General features: G+C 38.6%; 1 long non-coding RNA gene across 1 annotated transcript in view; it reads right to left on the bottom strand.

The window, feature by feature from the left end:
• Positions 1–3,664: 3,664 nt before the first annotated feature.
• The window catches only part of LOC106727077, a 15,855-nt gene continuing 4,604 nt past the window's right edge, over positions 3,665–14,915 (bottom strand). The window contains exons 3-4 of the long non-coding RNA XR_001363230.1: positions 4,326–4,332; positions 3,665–3,743 (exon numbers count right to left, since the gene is read on the bottom strand). This is a non-coding gene — a long non-coding RNA (uncharacterized LOC106727077). The remainder of the gene's footprint in view (positions 3,744–4,325; positions 4,333–14,915) is intronic.

Raw genomic sequence — 14,915 nt, 5'->3', positions numbered from 1 at the left:
CCAGGTATGTGCCCTCACTGGGAATGGAACCATGACCTCCTGGTTCATAGGTCAATGCTCAACCACTGAGCAACACCGGCCAGGCCAATAAAACTTTATTAACAAAACAAATGGCAAGTAAGATTTGGCCCACTCTTGCCCTATTACAGTGATTTTTAATCCTGGATGCACATTTAGATTAATCCTGGAAATGTTTAGAAAAGATGATGTTCAATTCTAACCTCCAGTAATTGTTATTCAATTGTTCAGAAATGGGGCCTGGGCATTAGTATGCTTTTCAGGCTCCCTAAGTGATTGGAATATGTAACCAGAGTTGAGAAACACTGCAGTGCTCTCTGTAATCCCTTAATCAAGTGGTCAACCATCAATAACTCTTAAATGCCCTGAGGGGATTCACTATTTGAAAGAACCCAGAGGTGAGTTATTTCATGAAAATATTTTGCAAACTAGAAACATCATTCCCTCATTTATCTTTCATAAGTTTTTATTTTCATATATCAATATTTTAAAAGTAGGAAGCAAATGTACACATACAAATAAGGCCCTTGTGTGTTTGTTGGTTTGGCGTAACATGATCTATGACAAGACAGTGGTGTCTTATTCATCTTTGTGTGTCCAGCATCTAGTATATGTCTGGCATGCAGTGATGTTCAAAAAATATCTGTTGAAGGAATAAATAAACAAGTAAATAAAGAAAGAAATGAAGGAATTACCCTAGAAACGTTAACCATCATTCAATTGAGATTGTGCCAAGGCTTAACTGACTATTACTATAAGGTCACCATTGATACTTTGTCATGGAAATAATAGCCTTTACTTCAGTACGTAGATTAATTTCTTTCAGGATAAGGGGAAAGGCAAGTTATATGATACCCTTAAGTCAGGGGAAGATTTAATGGCCATTTTATTTCCTTAGGCCACACTTGTAAAATTCTAACTATTTTTATTTACAGTCTCACATGCAGAGTCCTCAAAAACCCAAAAGTGTTTTGGATGGTGTGATAGTTTCCATGGCAATAGTGTTTATGGTATTCCTAGTATTATGAGAAGGAGAAAGGGGGGAGATATAAATACTTAAGACGGTAATATTGTTTTATTGGACTGCTCCAGGCACCAAGAACGATGGCTTGGGTATAATGGGAAAGAGCAGCTGTGACTGCAGTGGGGATTACACCTGGATCTCCTTATTAAGAAATCAGCACTTACACAGCTTTATAGTGCAAGGCTTCCCTATTATCTTACACTGGATGCCTTAATTACCAACAAGCTCTTCTCTCTTATAAACACTCAGGTATTTAGTCCCACTTTTGAATAACAAGATTTTAAAGTATTTTGAATAGTTTAGATAGTTTAAATTGAAGTCAAAGTGGAAAGAAATCATTGTAACTTTCTAACATGTTTTCTCATTACAATAAGTCTGTAGGTATTGCCAGACCACAGAACAGCTGCCAAATCACAAGCCAGTTTCTGTGAATATTACATGCTTTACACACATGTACATTTGCACAGCTAATTATGGGCTCCTAGTACTTACAGACATTTTCCCCCCTGTAGTAATTCCTGACCTACAGCCTCTAGGCCAGTGATGGCCAACCTATGACACGCGTGTCAGAGGTGACATGTGAACTCGTTTTTTTGGTTGATTTTTCTTTGTTAAATGGCATTTAAATATATAAAATAAATATCAAAAATATAAGTCTTTGTTTTACTATGGTTGCAAATATCAAAAAATTTCTATATGTGACACGGCACCAGAGTTAAGTTAGGGTTTTTCAAAATGCTGACACGCCGAGCTCAAAAGGTTCGCCATCACTGCTCTAGGCCATTCCTGACTTTGGTTAGAAATATATAAAAGATGTATAACTTATCAGCCACCTACTCATCTGTTCTCAGCCTTGATTTAAGATTATAAATACTTGGGGAGCTTGAAAAATGACTGTTGACTAGGTTTCAACCCCTAGTTGACTAGATTTAATTGGTCTAGGCGTCCTCTGGTAAGTCCCCCCAAATGATTATACTGTGCATCAGTGGCGAATAGCCTGTTTTTCTAACTCAAACCCTTTTGCCCTTTTCCCTATTTCAAAGGTCTTTCTAGCACTGGGACCTTGCCTTTTCTAAAGACCAAAGATCTATCTTTGAGTATTCTTGTAGCTGAGACTATTTTCTTGCTTGTTAACCTTTATTCTATCTGCCTACAATTTGAGTTTGGGCTTTTTGTAGAGTCTTTGCTGGACCTACCTATTAACATGCACTCTGTGCTGGACATCCAGGTGCTGCATGCTTGGCTGGGTGACATCTATTATTTTTCCTATTATCACCACACACAGGCCATAACACTCTGCATCCCAACCCTTGCCTACCTCCCCAGCACCTTTTGAGCAACCCAGAAAACAGATTTCATTCATTCTAAGCACCTGCCTTTCTCAGTCCATTTCATTATGTTTCAGTTTCCTGGGCTGTATCTGATTGTGTCTAAAGATACAAAAAACAATAAAGAATTTACATAAACCTATCCTATATAATAAAACCCTAATATGTAAATCGACTGAATGGTGGAATGACCCATTGCTATGATGCATACTGACCACCAGGGGGCAGACACTCAACACAGGAGCTGCCCCCTGGTGGTCAGTGCACTCCCACAAGGGGAGCACCCCTCAGCCAGAAGCTGGGCTCACGGCTGCTGAGCACAGCAGCGGTTGTGGGAGCCTCTCTCACCTCCCAGGCAGCGCTAAGGATCCCTCAGGGGATGTCTGCCTGCTGGCTTAGGCCCGCTCCCCGCCTAAGCCATCAGGCGGACATCCCCCATGGGCTCCCAGACTGCAAGAGGGTGTAGGCTGAGCTGAGGGACTCCCCCTCCCCGCCAAGTGCACGAATGTTGTGCACTGGGCCTCTAATATATATGGTAGGAAAATACTATTGTTTAAAACCTAAGATATGTGTACATTATGTCAGAATTTTACTTAATTCTTTTCAGGTCACAAAGTTAGGGAAGGAAGTAAAAGTTTTTAGAAAGACAGAAGGAAATGCACTTGAAAGAAATTTGCAAGGCTCAGTTCTAAATCAAAGCAATCAAAAATCTTATAAAGACATTAATTTTATTGGCATCTTTCTTTTCCTTACTGTCTACCCCTGTAGACAAAACTATCTGTTTATAAAATTGTTTTATTTTCCTATTCCTAGGCAGAGAGGGAGACTCATTTCCCTGGCTTATTCACAGTTGAGACCACATAATGGTTCTGTCCACTGGAATGTTGGTGGAAGCTATCTAAGCCATTCCCAAATCAAGTCCATAAAAGTATCCATCCAATTGTCAGTTTTCTCTTCTTCTGTTGCTGTACCCTTGAAGGCCATGTGTTCCAGATGATGCAGCTGCCAGATGGTGAAGTCTCCACTATGATATATCCCTGAATATGAGGAGAAGAGCCTCTCTGAGCACATAGGTTGAGTTTTTAATGAGGGAGAAATACACCTTGGTTAAAGGTGAAGGTAACCAAAGCATTGAGTGTTTGGTCACCATAAAATAGCCTAGCCCCGTGGTTGGCAAACTGCGGCTTGCGAGCCACATGCAGCTCTTTGGCCCCTTGAGTGTGGCTCTTCCTAAGCCTTAGGAGTACCCTAATTAAGTTAAGAACAATGTACCTACCTATAGAGTTTAAGTTTAAAAAATTTGGCTCTCAAAAGAAATTTCAATTGTTGTACTGTTGATATTTGGCTCTGTTGAGTAAAGAGTTTGCCAACCACTTGCCAGTGGCTCGCGAACCACATGCGGCTCTTTGGCCCCTTCAGTGTGGCTCTTCCACAAAATACTGACTTCTGTGCATGGGCCACAAAGTTTCAATCGCACTGTACCTGCACGCCCGCACGTGGTACTTTGTGGAAGAGCCACACTGAAGGGGCCAAAGAGCCACATGTGGCTCGCGAGCCGCGGTTTGCCAACCACGGGCCTAGCCTTCCAATTAATACATCTAATTTCTATTTTTCCTTGTGCTTTGCTTCAAGATATAATTGAAAAAACCATACAAAGTTTGATGTAGAACCACTTGTTGAAGACAAATGATCTATTTTTTTTACCATAGCAAGATGATAATAATCCATGAAATATTCCTATTACCATAGGAATTGGTTATGTTTATAATATCTCTATAGGAAATGACTAAATGACCTAATTTATGCCATACATCCTACAAATATAAATCAACACAGAAGAGAGATCTAACTGCTCCATGTATGTTTCTATACATCCAGAGTGTCATGAGGTCCTCGGATAGAAGTTACCACAATATTAATATTAATCACACCATTCTCCTTAGACTTTTTTTCACTTGCTTTCTAGGATGCCACATGGTTCTGATTTTCCTCCAATCTCAACAGCTGCTCATTCTAAGTCTCTTTACTGTTTTGTTTTCTCATCTCTTTGAACTTGGTCCCAGGGCTCAATCATTGGATCTATTCTTTTTTCTACATAAATTCCTCACTTGATCTTTTAAATTATTTTCATGGCTATAAATATTATATATACATGAGGAACTCCAAAATTTGCGTCTCCAGTTTTGATTCTACCCTCAATTTCACATCCAGATGACTTTTTGACATCTCCATTTGGGTGTCTAACAAGCATGTCAAACTTCACATAAGCGAAACTGAATTCACGATTTTTCCTGGAAACCCATTCCTCATACAGTCTTTCTTGTTTCAGTAATAAGCAATTCATTTTCCCAGTTGCTCAGGCTAAAATTTGGGGATTCATCTTTAGCTTCTCTCCCATCTCACACATTCTGACTTATAGAGAACAGCCTCCCTGACCATCTATGGTGAAACCAGTTGTACACTGTCAATGAACACAGAATCCAAATACTGATTTCCTTACTGCTTTCACTATATTCTCCATTCAGATTATTGCCTTCTAACTGCACTACCACAGTCTATTCTCAACACAGAAGCTAGAGTAATCTTGTTAAAATATAAGTCAAGTGATATCATTCCCTTGTTAAAATCCTTCCATTGGTTTCCTATCACACTTGTAATAAAAGCCAAAGTCCTTATAGTGGCATACAAAGTCCTATACCATCAGTCCTTCATTTCCTCTCTAACATTCTCTCTTATAGTTTCCTCCCTGGATTTAAGCCCAGCCAGAACGGCCTCCTTCCGTTTCCTTGAACAAACTAGGCAGCCTCCCAAGTCAAGGGCTTTAGAGGGAACCCTTGCTGTTCCCTCTGCCCAGACGCTCTTTCCCCCACATATCCATATATCTTTTCCTCCATCTCCTCTAGCAGTTTGTTGAAACGTTACTTTTATAGTGAAGTCCTTCCTGACAAGACTATTTAACAATGTACACCCAAACTCAGCCCTCCCTATCTTTCTTCCATTCTTTGAATTTCTCCATATTGCTAGTAGCCATCTGACAGATTTATATTTACTTGTTTACCACCTTTCTTCCACTAACATATAAACTCTATGAATATTATAATTTTTGTCTGTTTTATTCACTATTATATCATCAGCATCTAGAACAGTGCCTGACATGAATTAAGTGATAAATAAATAATTATTATATGAATAATAAGTAAAGGAAGGAAAAAATGGAGGAATGGCTTTTCCTCCAGAATTTAAGTGGTATTGGCCTTAAACCATTTCAGACAGATGCTTAACATATCTCAGAATGGCTACTCATTCACTGGATTCCAATTAAATCTTGATACTGACTAATAGGTTATATGCTGATGTTTAACAGCTTTTATTGTACAAGAATTATTCCTATCTGCCTGCTGAGGTTTAAAGAAATTTCTATTCCTTTCTCAGTGAATATGGATGAACTGACTATAATGCTTCATATGATTACATTACCCAGGGTCTAGTCAGAGAAACAGAAACGATCCTAGGTACTTCAACTGAAGAAACAATGCAGGAAGCTGATCACACTGTCATTGGAAGTTAGAAAGATAAAAAAGGGAACATTGAGGTCATCTAGTGATTATAACTGCAGGAAAGAGTTGCAACTCCTGGAGTTGTGAAAATTAAATGAAGAGATAGAGATTATCAGAATTAGTATTATGCTAAGTGAAATAAGCCAGCCAGAGAAAGACAAGTATCATATGATCTCACTCATATGTGGAATCTAATGAACAAAATAAACTAATGAACAAAATAGATCCAGAGATATAGAAGCATGGAACAGACTGTGGAATCTCAGAAGGGAAAGTGGGGGAGAATGGATGAGTGGGAAGAGAGCAACCAAATAACTTGTATGCATATATGCACAACCCATGGACACAGACAATAGGGTGATGAAGGCCTTGGGGGCGTGGAGGCAGGCTAGAAGAGGTCAATGAGAGAAAAAATGTGATCTAGCCATACGATGGAATACTATTCAGCCATAAGGAATAAAATGCATGCTACATGATTGAACTTTAAAAAAAAAATTGTTAAGTGGTGATGGGGGGGAAGCCAGTCACAAAAGGCCATAAGTTGTACAATTTCAATGGTATGAAATGTTCAAAATAGGTAAATCCATAGAGACAGGAAGTAGATGTTTTTTAGGGCTGGAGGAGGGGTGGAAAGTGACTACTAATGGGTACTGGGTTTCTTTTGGGGATAATTAAAATGTTATAAAATTAGATTGTATTTATGTTTGCACAACTCTGAATATACTAAAAACCACTGAACTATACACTTTAAATCGGTGAGCTTAATGGTATGTGAGTTATGTCTCAATAAAGCTGTCAAAAAATGAAGCTGCTTTTCTGCACAGCAAAGAAAACTATCAAGAAAACCAAAAGGCAAGCTACCAAATGGGAAAAGATATTTGTAAATCATATATCTGATAAGGGGTCCATATTTAAAATATGTAAAATACTCATACAATTCAACATTAACAACAAAAAATAACCCCAAACAACTTGATTAAAAAATGGGCAGAGGATCTGAACAGACAGTTTTCCAAAGAAGGCATACAGATGACCAACAGGTACATGAAAAGACATTTAACATCACTAATCTTCAGGGAAATGCAAATTAAAACCACCATGAAATATCACCTTACATCTCTTAGAATAGCTATCATGAAAAAGACCAAAAAAAATGATAAGTGTTGGCGAGGATATGGAGAAAAGGGAACCCTCGTACACTGCATTGATGAGAATGCAGATAGGTGCAGCCACTATGAAAAACAGTATAGAGATTCCTCAAATATTAAAAATAGAACTACCATGTGATCCAGCAATTTCACTTCTGGATATTTATCCAAAGAAAATGAAAACCCTAATTTGAAAAATATATTCACTTCTATGTTAATTGCAGTGTTATTTAAAATAGTCAAGAAATGTAAACAACAATAGTGTTTATTGATGGATGATTGAATAAAGAAGTGATACACACACACACACACACACACACAATGGAACATTACTGAGCCATAAAAAGGTGAAATCCTACCATTTGCTATATATTGCCTAGATATAATTTACCCTGATCCTACTCACCAGCAGAAACTCAATCTTCCCTTAGTAACCTGGGTCAATCATCTCAAATAAGACAGGTCTTTATTCTTCTTTGTTTTTGAATCAGGGGCATCAGGAGTCCAAAATTGCCAGTGCCAGTCTCAACTTCTATTTCAGTGAAATCATGATTGTGTCCTCTGCTTGGAACTAAGTCCTCCAAACCAGTGGAACAAAGGAATAAGTTTAAAATAAAACATTTTGTGAGTAGGATATTAGGTGTGATGGTGAGAGGAGCCACTTCCACTTCCATCTCTGATTCCTGGGCCCATGATTTCTGCCTATGGGAGCTAGAGATAGATATTGATTGTTGATTGGTTGCCACTTTAAAGCATATTCTACCTCCTATGAAATAGTTGTCAATCTTTATTGTCCTATTTATCTCCCAACTGGTCATAACTACACCTTGAGTAGGGCTTTCCTACTTACTATTACACCAATTATTTCTGGATGATGGGGTATGTGATAAAATAAGTGAATTCCACGGGCATGCACTCATTCCCCACTTTTTTTTTTTAACCCGTCATGGTGGGGTAAAGCATTCTGTGTGCACACAGACGGTGGTGCTGGAATAAATCTTATCAGTAGGTAAGGCAAATCAATATGCAAGAAACATGTCTGCTAAGTGAAGAGAGAATACTACTCCTTGAGTAACAGGAGGGATCCAGTGTAATTAACCTGCCACCAAGTGGGTGTGTGGTCTCCTGGGAGAATGCTGTCATATTGAAGACTTTGTGTTGGCTTCTGCTGTTAGTAGTTTAGGTGCTCAGCAGTGGCAGTCACTGAGCTGAATCAGCTTATAGGAAAAGGGAACTCCCTCTCCACTCCTCCTGCTTACCAAACTTCCTCTAGTGCCCCCTATTGGCAAACCCACATAGGAAGGTAACTGATAAAAGAGAAATGTAGTTTATTTAAGTCACAGTCACAGCTTCATGAAGTGGAATAAAGACTGGTGAATATATATTTTTTGCTTAATCCTTTCACTTTTTTCACCCAGCCCCCCAATCCCCTCTTCTCTAACTGCTGTCAGTCTGTTTTCTGTATCTATGAGTCTATTTCTGTGTTGTTCATTTATTTTGTTCATTAGATTACACATATAAATAAATAAATAAAAGCCCAGCTGGCATGGCTCAGTGGTTGAGCCTTGAGCTATGAACCAGGAAGCCATGGTTCAATTCTCGGTCATGGCACATGCCCAGGGTGCAGGCTCAGTCCTTAGTGTGGGGTGTACAAGAGGCAGCCAATCAATGATTCTCTCTCATCATTGATGTTTCTAGCTCTCCCTTTCCTTTCCTCTCTGAAATCAGTAATATATATAAAACAGTCTCATAGATACAGACAACAGTGTGGTAATTACCAATATGGGAAAGGGGGGTTGGAGGAGAAGAGGAGGGGAAAGGGGGTTAAATGGTGATGGAAGGAGACTTGACTTGGTGTGGTGAACACACGATGCAATATACAGATGATGTATTATAGAACTGTACCTGAAACCTATATAATTTTATCAAACAATGTCACCCCTCTAAATTCAATCAAAATAAAAGATAAGGAGTAAATATTTGCAATAAAAAAGACTGGTGGATTTCATTGTGTGAGACAATAGCTTAATAACCATTTGGACTTGGTAAATGTAATTTTCCTCTTCCTGGCCAAAAGGAACTGCATGATGAGGCTGAGCCTTCTCTATTGGAAGTAAGAATCATGAAGGCATAATAGAACGAGCATGGGCTTGGTTGTCAAGTTTGTATCCCACCACATATGGATAATTGTGCAAATCACCTTATTTCTGTGAGTCTCTGTTTTCCCATCCATGAATGAGGAATAAAAACTATCTCATAGACTTGTTGTGAAAATTACATGAAATACATGAGGTAAAATCTGTCAAAGCTTTTGCTGCTCAATAAATATTGTTTCCCATCTCCCAAATTCTTCTAGTTTGAATCTACCATCACCTGTTTTGAGTATGGAATTACTCATTACTTTTGAGGAATAGTTCTCAATGGAAGTGATTTTGCCCCTCTCCCCCACCATTTTACTTGGATGTGCCTGGAGACATTTTGGTTGTTATGGCTGGCGTGGGGGTGCTACTGGCATCTAGTAGGTAGAGACCAGGGATGCTGCTAAACATCCTACAATGTACAGCTCCCGCACAACAACAAAAACATCAGGCTCCAGATATCATTAGTACTGAGGTTGAAAAACGGTGCCCTATAGCCAGGGCTACTATAATTAGTTATATGCTAAAGCCACTTTCTCAGATGGGATGCCTCAAAAGAAGTAACTATAAAAGTAGTTGCACTGAATTAACTGACTCTTTGCCACATTGCCTTGATTTAACTCCAAGCTTTGCTCCCAAATGGGTTCATAATGGGACCTTTAGATTATATTGCAATAGAAAAGCACAAGAGCATTTACAGAAGATAAACAGCTGCTAAACTGGCCAGAGACCAGCCATCTTCCTTTCTAAATTTACAGCACTCTGATCTTTTGCCTCATGGAGCAGGGGATGAGCCAGCCACATATTCTCTTCCCCAGGTTAAACAGCAGTTACATCAAGGACAGCTTCAGCAGCGGCAAGAAGAGCTAAAATTTATGGAGTGTATGCTGTGTACCAGGCACTATGCTAAACACTTTCAATGCATTATCTCATTTTGTTTCTTCTTTCATATTCGGCCACCATATCACATCAGGTTGAAGTATTAACCCTTTAAATGGAACTTTGGGGACATTCACTGGGTTCAGACATTAATTATCCGAAATGGAAAGTGCTATGTAGGTATTATGTTTAGTGTGTTTTCCTTCCAACACACTATCTGAAAAGAAAAATAACTCATTGACTTTCAGACAACCAGTATAATGCAGGTATTGTCTACATATGACTGATGAGAAACAACAACCACATCTCATAGTTTTCAATAGAGAAAATTATTTTGCACTTACTTGTCTTTCAGCTTCTATATTACAATAACACAAAAGAAAATAACATCACAAATCTTGCAGAGGAAATATCAAAGGCACTGTGATTTTATATAAAATGGGGGAAATTTCCATAACATTTGATTACTGAATATTTAACTTTGTTAATCAATAGCAAAAGAATATTTCCGAGAATGTGATTCTACAGACCTCTACCTTGAGGAAAACAAATGGAAAATCAAACCCTAAAACAGTAGTAACGCACACATACCTGTGCGAGGTTTGTTGCTAATGGTTTCCCATGTTGGAGAAATGCTTATCCTGAGCTGGGAATCCCTGGCTCTGGAATCAGACTTTAATGACTTTGGGTGAGATACATAATTTTAAGAGACTCAATAAAATGGGGCTAATGAGATTTACTTTACAGAGTCTTTAGGAGGATTACAGAAAAAAAGGCAGTGTATAGTGGATGCTGCACAAATACTATTTGCACTCCCCTTCTGCAGAGTTAAAATGTAATTTTCAAGAGATCAAGGTAAACATCACCAATCAGAAGACATGTCAACATCATGAAACCCCTTGATATGATGCACCTTTGCCCAAAATGCTTAACTTCATTCCAATTGTTAGAAACCTCAGACAAACCCCCAAAAGGGACATTCTACAAAATAACCAATCAATACTTTTCAACTTTCAAGGTCATGAAAGACAGGGGAAAAAACTGTTGCAGACAGGAGAAGACAAGGGGGAAATAATAACTACATACAAAGGGCAATCTTGGATAAGATCCTGTAATAGAAAAGGTACATTAGGGGACTAACTGTTGAAACTTGAATAAGTTCTTCAGTTAGTTAATAATATTCTAATGTTAGTTTCCTATTCTTGATAATTGTGCTATGGCAAGATGAGAAAAAGTAGGCAAGGGATATAAGGAGACTCTACATTACTTTTTGTCATTTAATGTAAGTCTAAAATTAGTTTACAGTAAAAGAAGGCAGATCCAATAATTTGTGGGAGCTAAATAAATATATTTATGATTTGTGTTAATTGCATTATTACATTAATTCCCTCAAATAGTGAAGAAGTTTCCACAAGGAAATATTTTTATTCTCTAGGGACTAAATACACTCTCATCTACACTAATAAAAGAGAAAGATGCAAATTGACTTTACCTTCACGACGCCCATCAGCCAATCAGGAGTGAGTATGCAAACTAACCCAACAAAGATGGCGAGTTAATTTGCATATCAAGGTACCCAGCGGCCAGGGGTGGGATGCTTGCGTCGTCGCCATGGCAATGACGCAGGCATTCTGCACTGCCCCCCAGCCACTCCGGGCCTCTGGGTAGCGTAGGAAGGCAGAAAGGCGGCTCCTGCCAGAGCAAAGGCGGTGCCAGCAGCCAGGGGAAGGAAGGCCCATTCTTGCATGAATCTTCAAGCAGTCAGCCTCTAGTACTTACATAAACACATATACAAACACATACCAGTATACTAGTATACCTGCAGGACAATTTGTAAATACATATCAAATAATTTAAAATATGCATACATTTTGACTGCTATTCTATAAATTATCTCAGGGATAACATAGTATTCTTTTATAATAGGTGCTCAATAAATATTAGTTAAGTAATTGAATGGATTGAAGTGTATTAAGATGTCTTCTACAGGATCATTTATCATAATAGAAAGAAGAAAGAGCCTCAATCTATATCAAGAAAGAATTGATTAAATAACGGTAGCTTTCATACAATGTAATAGCCTTTAACTGTTAAAAATGTTGATGTAGAGATTTATTGTCATGGAAAGATGCTCAGAAGATATTGTTAATTTAAAAAATTTAGCTTACAAAATAATCTTATTTTTGTTAAGAGATATATACTTTACAATATATATCCAAATGTTTTCAGTGATTATCTCTGAATGATGGAATTTTGCATGTGCTATGTTAAGATTCAAGTTCAGGCCAGACAAGAAATTACAATAAATATGAAAATCCGAAATGAGTCAGCCAAATCATCCTAAGTGATTTTAAAGGAAATGAGTCCAAGATCTTGTTCCAGGACTCCTGGACCCATCAGCCATATCAAAGCTATAAAAAGGCATCAGAAAGAGGACTTTGTAAATGAGATTGTTAAGATTTCTCTGAAGAGGACTGGTACAGAACTGTGGGTCCTCACTCTCTTTATAGGTGGGGTAGGAAGGGGCTACATTCTAGTCCCATCCTAGTCGGGGACCATGCAGGAAAGCACTGAGGGGATTTGAAATGTGTGTCATGCCGTTGGGAGATCCAGGACTGGTGTCTGACTCTTACCTGAGAAAGCTTCAGAGGCCTGAGGACTAAAGTCAGACTCCTTCCCAATAAATTAAAAAGAGGATTCAGGAAGAGCTGAGAAACTACTTTGTTTCCAGAGCAAAGAGAGGGCTTCTGTATTTGGATGAAGGTTTCTGTAAATTTCCAGTTTGTGGATGTAACACATGCAAGTAGGAGTGTTTCCTGTGGAACATGAGAGGGAGGGAGAGGAAGAGGAAGAAGGTGTACCATGAAATGCCCAAGGTCTAAGGGAGAAGTAAGATGTATCCTCTAGTCAAGGGAACTCAGTAGAGAGTAGACCAACAGGAAAACAATGAAGGGGGCCTCACATGTCTCAGAAGATAGCTTTAAACATCTTTGAAGCTCAGAAAGCATAACGGTAGCTTATGGTGTTATAAGATCAGACTGTCAAACATCAGAGGGAAGGCAGGGGAAGGTGGGAAGGGTGGGAAGAGATCAACCAATGAACTCATATGCATATAAGCATAACCCATGAACACAGACAATAGGGTGGTGGGCAGGGGTGGGGTGGGAGAGGTCTATGGGGGGAAAAGGGAACGTATGTAATACTTTCAACAATAAAGATTTTTAAAAAAAAGATTAACTATGAGCTTTCTTCCCCTCTCCCCTCCTCTCTCCTCACATCCAGCTACTTTTAAAGGAGTCATAGGTTTTAGTATAGCTCATAGGTATTATAATGTGCATTTATACAAAGAGCAACAATAGGTCAAAGCTCAAATTGAAAATCAGAAGAATTTCCCAAAGGATCAAAACAAAATTAAGTCCCCAATCAGAAGATTGGGTGTTCAAGAGTTGGTCCTTTTCTTGGCAATAATCTCAGGTTACATTAGTACTAAGGACAGTGAAATAGGATGGTCACTTCAGGTAATAATGATCATAACATCTATCAGAAAGCAGTTAAGCTTCTGCAGAAATACATGACATGTACTGAAATGGAGGCTAAAAGCCATTTGCACTTTTATTTCATGAGAATAAACAAGGATTAATTACAGAGGCAGATCATATTCTATTGGAGAGATCTTGGAAGATATTTACAAATAATTCACATATAAAAATTAGTTTTGCACCAATACTGTGCTCATTGGAGAAGATAAAAGCATTGGAATTTAATTGCTAATGACATGTTTATTTTGGGAAACATGGCAATTCTTTTGTTGGGGCTACCCTTGTTTCTCTTCTCTCCTAATTCCCTTTTGGCTCATTCCACTACATTTTGACTATCTTCTCACTAATGATTATGCTCTAATCAGCTTGACATTTCTTCAACAGCTGTACTAATTTCTATCCATAAAACTCATGCCCACTGCTATTCCAAGCAGAGAGTGCCCATAACTGTGGTGGAGCACTGAGACTTCCTGGGAAGATTCAATATGTACCTCCTGGATCATGGGCGAACACATTCAAATTGATCTTTTATCTTTGTTAAGGAAGAAACTGACAAGTATATTACTGTTGAGGGGAGCTAGGCATGCTCTTGCTTTAAACACTGGGAAATGTAATTCTACTAACTTCTTTCAATGAAAAGATGTAGAATCATTGTACCATTTTCCCTCCCCACATCCAGTTCAAGCACTGGAAGAGCATGGTCAGAACGCAGGATATCCACTCAACTGACTACTGGATCAATCAATGGACATTACCTTCCTCCTATGGAAGGCAGCATTTGATGCCCACTGCCCACTGAATGCTTGTGCCTGACAAGCTGGTCTCAATTACACACACACACACACACACACACACACACACACACACACACACGCACTTGTTCCCCCCATTGGTTTTGTGCTTACCAAGTATCCATTACATTTGTTTTTAGACTTATTTATGCTACTTTTCTTTGACATAGCAATTTAATAAGGAAGAAAATTGCTGTTCTAAGGAACTGAGTTGGGTGCTTTGAAAAAAACACGTATAAAGGCAAGTTTCTTAAACATTGATGTCAAAAAGTTGGGCAGGGGAGGCACAACTAGAAAAGACTGAGGAGGCTTGTAAAAATTAGAAGCTTTATGCACCTTGAATGGGTCTGCAATCAGCTTTCATTCTCATTCCACTTGAGAATAAACTAAACTAGAAACTTTAGTGAAAAGACTAAGAAAAGCCATCTGAAATCTAATTGGAAGACTTCTGCTAAAACAAAAAGTCATGGCCCTTTCTGGGAAGGGAAAAATG

This window comes from Myotis brandtii, unplaced genomic scaffold (genome assembly GCF_000412655.1).
Source record: "Myotis brandtii unplaced genomic scaffold, ASM41265v1 scaffold359, whole genome shotgun sequence".
NCBI lineage: Eukaryota > Metazoa > Chordata > Mammalia > Chiroptera > Vespertilionidae > Myotis > Myotis brandtii.
This window is presented reverse-complemented; position numbering and strand designations above follow the sequence as displayed.